The sequence below is a fragment of the Panthera onca genome, chromosome B4, assembly GCF_046562875.1.
Source record: "Panthera onca isolate mPanOnc1 chromosome B4, mPanOnc1 haplotype 2, whole genome shotgun sequence".
Classification (NCBI taxonomy): Eukaryota; Metazoa; Chordata; class Mammalia; order Carnivora; family Felidae; genus Panthera; species Panthera onca.
Genome location: NC_138345.1, coordinates 31,408,360 through 31,415,989, shown reverse-complemented (window position 1 = coordinate 31,415,989; position 7,630 = coordinate 31,408,360).

Here is a 7,630-nt window from a genome sequence, read left to right as displayed (position 1 = left end):
GTTCCTACAATGGATGCATCATTATGCCCGGTTTCCATGCATTTTGAAGTATGTATAAAAGTTCTGGTCTGTGTCCCTGGTACAGGAGCTTCAGCAGAGGCCAAAGGAAGGATGATCTCAGGGATGGAGTTGTCTGTGAACATCACTGGACATTAGAATTCACCTTGCTGCTGCAGGCTGCTCAGAAATTAAACAATCATCCCACGAGCAGTGTCTGTTTGGGCCAAAGAGGGAAAATGGTCAAAACTTCCCTCTGCTGCCTTATCTATATGGAACTGAAAAACAGCTACTGTTATTCAAGGTCGAACCAGCTTTGTGCCCTGCCCATGCTAACAATCCACATCAGTAGCACTGGTCCATTGTCAGCCTATTGATCAAGAAATTTGAGAAGCAGGGCTACCACAATTTTGTGCCTACAATGCATACATTTAAAAAGGAGAGGTTGCAAACCTATTGCACTTGGAAATTGCTCAGAGAATGTATTTGGGTGAAATTACCATCTTCCCAGACACGGCCGTCTGGCTGTCTACCTCCCACACAGTAATGGCTGACCAAGTATTTAGAAGAGGCAGCCTCATCTTCATCTGGTCTGCTCTGAGGAGCTACTGGAATAGCAAATGCCTTTTGGGGCTGGTTAGACTGTGTCAAATGAATCCCAGCAGAAAACTGAAAGGCAAGTACCCTCTCCCCTTCTCCAGGTCTCTCTGCCCCTTCGTCTAGCCTTGCAGCCTTAATCAGAAGAAAGCTGCCCGGCTGTTCAACACTGTGGGACGAGGCAGCTTTCTGGGTTTCAGTGGATCTAAAGCCCACCTACCTCCAATCTCTTATCCACACCCCCATCAAGTGTGGGGAATTCCATTAAAGATCCTTCTCTGGGGTTTCTTAGTGACTCTGGAGTAGGTGCCTTGAAAACACCAATGTGTGGTCACAGGAGGGTAATATTAAACAGGCAGCTCTTGTTAGTTCAGATTCAGAGATGATATTCTCTAGCTGTCACCTGGAAAAGTGGGGAAGGGAGCAGGAAAAACACACTTACTGATGGCGAGTGGGGGAAGCATAATGTTTCTATGTGAAGGGCTGAAATAAGGAGACAAATTAGTTGTTGGGGGGTTACGAGGAGACACACAGAAAGACCTCATGGTGGTTGTGGAGCTTCCTAAGGATAATTTTCTTGCTTAATTTTGCCTCAGATCTCTAAAATCTAAAGCACAGGACTGGCAAATTCCTAGAAAGGCCATTGTTACCATGATGTGACTCACCGTTTAAAAGATCCTATTGGTTGTAGTTTGGTTTGAGTAGAGTCCAGCTGCTCATCTGTTTGCTGCTAAAAGCGTCATCTCCATCTTGATATTCTTCAGTTTGAAGGAAATAAATTCTGTGTACTGAAGGCAGATAAACAGTGTTGGCTTATGTACAACTGCTTTGGCTCAAGTTCTAGGACATTATGACTCTGCCTAATAAAACCCAGGGGCTGTTTTCGGCTACTATAATAAGATACTGGTTTTCCGTTTAATCTCCTATAAAGACATTTAGATATCCAACACTTTGTCCCCTTTACAATTTGTGTATGAAGTTTAATTGTATGGTGCCTGCCATATTTTCAGAAACTGTTCACGCTCATTGTGTCTAGGTATTGGATTCCCCCAAGTGTCGAAATAAATAGGGTCAATATTATTTGGCTTTTGCACACCAGCAGAGTGTATTATCAGTGGGGTCGATAGCAAGAAAAAAGAAGAGATGGTTCTTTTGGCCAATGGCAGTTTCTTGACTGACAATAATAACCTTGCTCTGCTGATCTGAAACCACACACAGGAAAACAAATGGGGAAGAATCTTGGCTTTGACACATGGTACACAAAGGACAATGATTAATTAAAAAAATTCCTGTATTCTTTCCTCAAGAATCGTTTTTTAAAAAGTTCTGCAATGAGGCTTTTCCTGCGGAAAATAGTGTCTCTGAGCCTGCCCAGCTCAGTGCCTTTCTCCAGTTGGCTCCCACCTGGGTTTATGAGGACTGGTCAGGCCCTCTCTGATTAGCTCCTAGCAGGCTGATTCTCATCTCATCAGCATGTGCTATGTACAGTACAATCAGCATGTGTGCTGTGTTCAGACATGAAAGCATACAGGCATTCATACACCAGCAGAGTGTATGCTCAGTGGAGAGTGAGTTCATGAACTTGAAATTTCATTTGTTCATAGGACAATTATTAGTGAGTGCCTATTGACTGTCTATTTGCTGAGTGCCAGGCAATTTCTAGGCACTGGGGATAAGACTGTGAACCAAGGAGAGAATGTTCTTGCCTTTGTGAAGCTTACATTTTAATAAGAAGAAGATCTTGTGTTTCTGAGTTTGATTAATCTAGATACCTCATATAAGTGGAATCACATAGTATTTGTCTTTTTGTGTCTGGCTTATTTCAACTGGCATAATGTCCTCAAGGTCTATCCATGTTGTAGCAGGTGGCAGGATTTCCTTCCTTTTTAAGGAATAATATTCCATCATATGTACATGTTACATTTTATTTATCCATTCATCTATAGGTGGACATTTGGTTTGCTTCCACCTTTTGGCTATTGTGAATAATACTGCTATTATCATGACTGTAACATATCTTTTCAAGACCCTTGAAATTATTTTAGACACTCAGAAGTGGAATTGCTGGATCTAGTAGTATTTTTTTTCTTTCTTTTTCTTTTCTTTCTTTCTTTCTTTTTTTTTTTTTTTTACAAAGATTGAGCATACAAGCAGAGGGATCCATGCAAAGCACAGAGCTCTACACAGGGTTCTATCCTACGACTCTGGAATCATGACCTGACCCAAAATCAAGAGTCAGATGCTCAACAGACAGAGCCACCCAGTACTCCCTATAGTAATTCTATTTTTAATTTTTTTCTGGAATTGTCATACTGTTTTCCATAGCAGCCATTCTTACCGACAGTGTACAAGGGTTTCAATCTCCATATCCTCTCCAGAACTCATTATTTTCTGATATTTTGGATCATACACATCCTAATAGGTGTGAGGTAAAATCTCATTGTGGTTTTGATTTATAATTCCCTAATCTTTAGTGATGTTGAGCATCTTCTCATGTGCTTATTGGTTGTTTGTATATCATCGTTAGAGAAATGTCTATTTAAATCCTTTGTATTTTTTATTTGGGTTATTTGGGGAATTTTTTAAATGTTTATTTATTTTTGAGAGAGAGAGACAGAGACAGAGAGACAGAGAGACAGAGTGTGAGTGGGGGAGGGGCAGAGAGAAAGCGAGACACAGAATCCGAAGCAGGCCCCAGGCTCTGAGCAAGCTGTCAGCACGGAGTCTGACACAGGGCTCAAACCCACAAACCATGAGATCATGACATGAGCCAAAGTCAGACACTTAACTGACTAAGCCACCCAGGCATCCCTATTTGGGGATTTGTTGTTGCTGAGTTGAAGGATTCTTTATAGACTCTGGATATTAATCTAAGATACATGATTTGCAAATACTTTCTCCCATTCCATAGGCTGACTTTTCACGCTGGTGATTGTGTGCCTCGAAGCACAGTTTTAAATTTTGATGTAGTACGATTTCTCTATTTTTACTTTTGTTTCCTGTGGTTCTGGAGTTATATCCAAGAAATCATTGCCACATTCATTGGCATGAAGTGTTTCCCCTTAAGTGTTTTTCTAAGCGTTTTATAGTTTTAGGTCTTAGATCCATTTTGAGTTAATATTTGTATATGGCATAAGGTAAGTGTCCAACCTCATTCTTTTACACGTGGATATCCACTTTTCCCAATGGCACTTCTTGAAAAGATTGTTCTTTTCCCATTAAACAGTCTTGGCACCCTTATCAAAAGTCATTGGACATATTTGCAGTGGTGTATTTCTGGGCTATTTTATTCTATTGGTCTATATGTCTATCTTTATGCCAGTACTACACTGTTTTAATTACTGTAGCTTTGTAATAAGTTTTGAAATCCGAAAGTGTGAGACCTCCAAGTTTGTTTTTCTTTTTCAATATTGTTTTGGCTATTTGAGATTCCCTGAATTTAAATTTTAGGTTGGATGTTGCTATTTCTGCAAGAAAAAAAAAAAGGCGTTGGGGTTTTTATATCAAATCTGTAGATCACTTCAGGTAGTATTGGCATTTTAACAATATTAAGTTTTCCAATCCATGAACAAAAGATGTCTTTTCATCCATTTGTGTCTTTTTAAATTTCCTTCAGCAAAATTTTGTAGTTTTCAGTGTATAAGTCTTTTACCTCTTTGGGTGAATTTATTCCTAAGTATTTTATTCTTTTTGATGCCACTGGAAAAGGAATTGTTTTCTTAATTTCCTTTTTGGATTATTCATTGTTAGTGTACAGAAACACAACTGATTTTACTAGTTCCAACAAGTGTGTGTATGTGTGCATGTGTGTGTATGTGTATGTATGGAATCTTTAGGGTTTTCTAAACGTAAGATCATGTCATCTGTGGACAGATGATCGTTTTACTTCTTTTTTTCCAATTGGATGTTTTTATTTCTTTTTCTTGCCTAATTGCTCTGGTTATGACTTTCAGCACTGTGTTGAATATAACTGATGAAAATGGTCATCTATGTTCTTGATCTCACAGGAAATGCTTTTGGTTTTCCACTATGAAGTATGTTTGCTATGGGTTTTTTATAAATTGCCTTCATTATGTTGAGGTAGGGTTTTTTTTTTTTTTGAGTGTTTTTATCATGAAAGGGTGTTGAATTTTATCAAAGCCTTGTTTGGCCTCAATATAGACAATCACATAGTTTTTCCCTTCATTCTGTTAATGTTGTATATTACATTAATTGATTTTTATATGTTGAGCCATTTTTATTTTATTTTATTTTATTTTATTTTATTTTATTTTATTTTATTTTTTGTTGAGCCATTTTTATATTCCAGACATAAATTCTACTTGGTCATTATGTATAATTCTTTTAAGTGTGCTATTGAATTCTGTTTGCTAGCATTTTGTTGAGGATTTTTGCATCTATATTCATCAGGAATATTGGTCTGTAGTCTTCTTTTTTTGTAGTGTGCTTGACTTACATATCAGGACAATGCTGTCCTCATAGAATAAATTTGGAAATGTTCCTTCCCTTTCATTTTTTTTTGAATGAATTCAAGTTTATATAAATTAACTTTAAATAATGTGTGCGTTTAGCAATCAGTCTGCACAATTCCTGAAAACTTAAGAATGAGCTCTCTTGAGCAGGGATGAAGTAGATCCAGTGAATCTCTGAACACAATCATGCCTGAGGTGATGGTAAGTGCTTTTTGTGTGTGTTAAACAAGATCTTATATAGAAAAAGGAAAGGGGACTAATTTTAAATGAGAGAGAGAACAATTTCTTATTTGCTGAAAAAAGATGTTTTTCCTACCAAGTTCATATGCCCAAAAAAAGATATATATAGGAATGTTTATTGCAACTATATTTATATTTATAATGGTTAAAAAATGAAAACAACTCAAATCTCCATCTGGAGTAGACTAGATAAGTAAACTGTGGCACACTTACATTGGAATACTAACCCAGCAGTGAAAATGAGTGAACTTTGGCAGTGTGCAACAATACAGATGGACCTCATGCACATAATCTTGAGTGAAAGGATTAATATATACAAAAAATACACACTTTTTGATTCCATTTGTATGAAGTTCAAAAACAGGTAAAGCTAATCCATGGTGTTAGAATCAGAATAGTGGTTATCCCCAGGTGAGTTGTTGATTGGGAGAGTGCATGAGGGAGTTTCTGGTTTACCAGAAATGTTCTGTGTCTAGATCTGGGCAGTGTTTACGTGAGTGGGTGCCTTTGGAAAAATTCATCGTGCTGTACATTTAAGATCTGTGTGCTTCACAGAAGGCATGTTATACTTCAATAAAAAACTAACATATCTTTCTTTATTTTTTTAATACTTTCCAGTTTCAAAAATGACAGCCTTATTCCAAGAAGCTGAAAACCAGAGGAGTTCAAAATCATCCCCCTAAATCTTTATCTTCTTTCCAGTGTTTATAATTTATTGTCTTCCTTCCACTCACTCTTGATGCTCATGAAAACTGGTGCAAATATGGTTCTGTCTAATTCAATCTTCAGAAAAAGAGCCCAAATCCAGCTTCTTCTCCACTAGTGTGACCGCAGTCTAAGCATGGGCATCTTTTGTTGGCATTATTTCAGTCACTTCCTGTGATGGACTAAATTGTATCTTTCCAAAATTAATTTGTCAAAGCCCTAACCCCCAATGTGACTATCTTTGGATAAAGGGCTTTTAAAGAAAAGGTTAAATTAAGGTTAAATGAAGTCATAAGTGTGAGACTCTAATACAGTCAGACTGCTGTCCTTGTAAGAGATACCAGAGTTGTGAGCACAGAAGAAAGGCCATGTGAGGACACGGTGAGAAGGTGGACATCTGCAAACCAATGAGAGGCTTGAGAAGGAAGCAAACCTGCCAACACCTTGATCTTGGACTTCTCGCCTACAGAACTGTAAGAAAATAAATTTCTGTTTTTGAGCCCTCTGGATTAGGGTGTCGTGTGATGGCGGCCCCAGCTACCCTCCAGACTGGTCTCCCTGCTTCTGCCCTGGCCTGCAGCAGTCTCTTCGTGACATGGCAATAGGGTGAGCCTGTGAAGATGTGACCATGGCCTTTCTCTCCTCTGCTTAACACCCTATTGGTCTGTCAAGCAGCTCAGGCAATAGCCCACATCCTCACCCTGGCTACCATCTGTTATGTGGTCCCTCTTCTCTCTTTGGCCTCATCCCCTCAGTCTCACCTTTTCTCACATAACTCCGACCACATGGCCTCTTTGTTCTTCCCTAAACATGCCAAGCATCTTCCTGTCTTAGGATCCTTGTGTGTGTCCTGAACACTCTTCCTGCTGCTACTAGCGTGACTCTCCTTGTCCTGGAGGACAGTCCTCGATGTCACCCTTTTAGTCAGGCGTTCTGGCCAAGTAACAAAAAACAGCAAACTCTACCTCAGTCCAACATTCTCTATGCCTTATCCAAACTTATTTCTCTTCACGATTGTTACTGCCATCAGACATTCTACACATCGCCATCTTTATTGTTTATTGTCTGCATTTGTTTATTGAATAAATAAAAGAGTGAATTTTTGTGTTGTTTTTTTCTACCTGTAATCATCCTGCTGTGGTCTGATTTTATTCCAAAGGGCTTGTGATGCAAGTCTAAGGAGCCTGTTTATGCAGCATTAGGAACCACATCTGGAGATCAGGCTCCGTGAGGTTCAGTGGGCCTTTATAAAACCTTGGGGTGTCAGGACCTGGTAAGTAGCAAAAGATAACAGATCCTGCAAACTGGGCCCTTGTTACTACCTTCCTTATGTTTAAGTCAGACAAGCACAAGCCAACTGACTGTGATGCTCCCATCTTCAAGGAGGGAATACATACATGCGAATTGCATAGCATTATCACAAAGTTGGGGCTGTGAATGGGGGTGCCAGCTGCCATTGGCCACAATTAAAATGGAGCGTTATGGCGTTATAATTCTGTCAGATGCCAAACCTTGCAGCGCGTGGGAACAAATGAAGAATGAATCTCATTAGATGCAAGTACTTAGACTGTTCCATCAAACCCCCTCACATGCCACTTACTGCGGGCCTGGGAGACGCG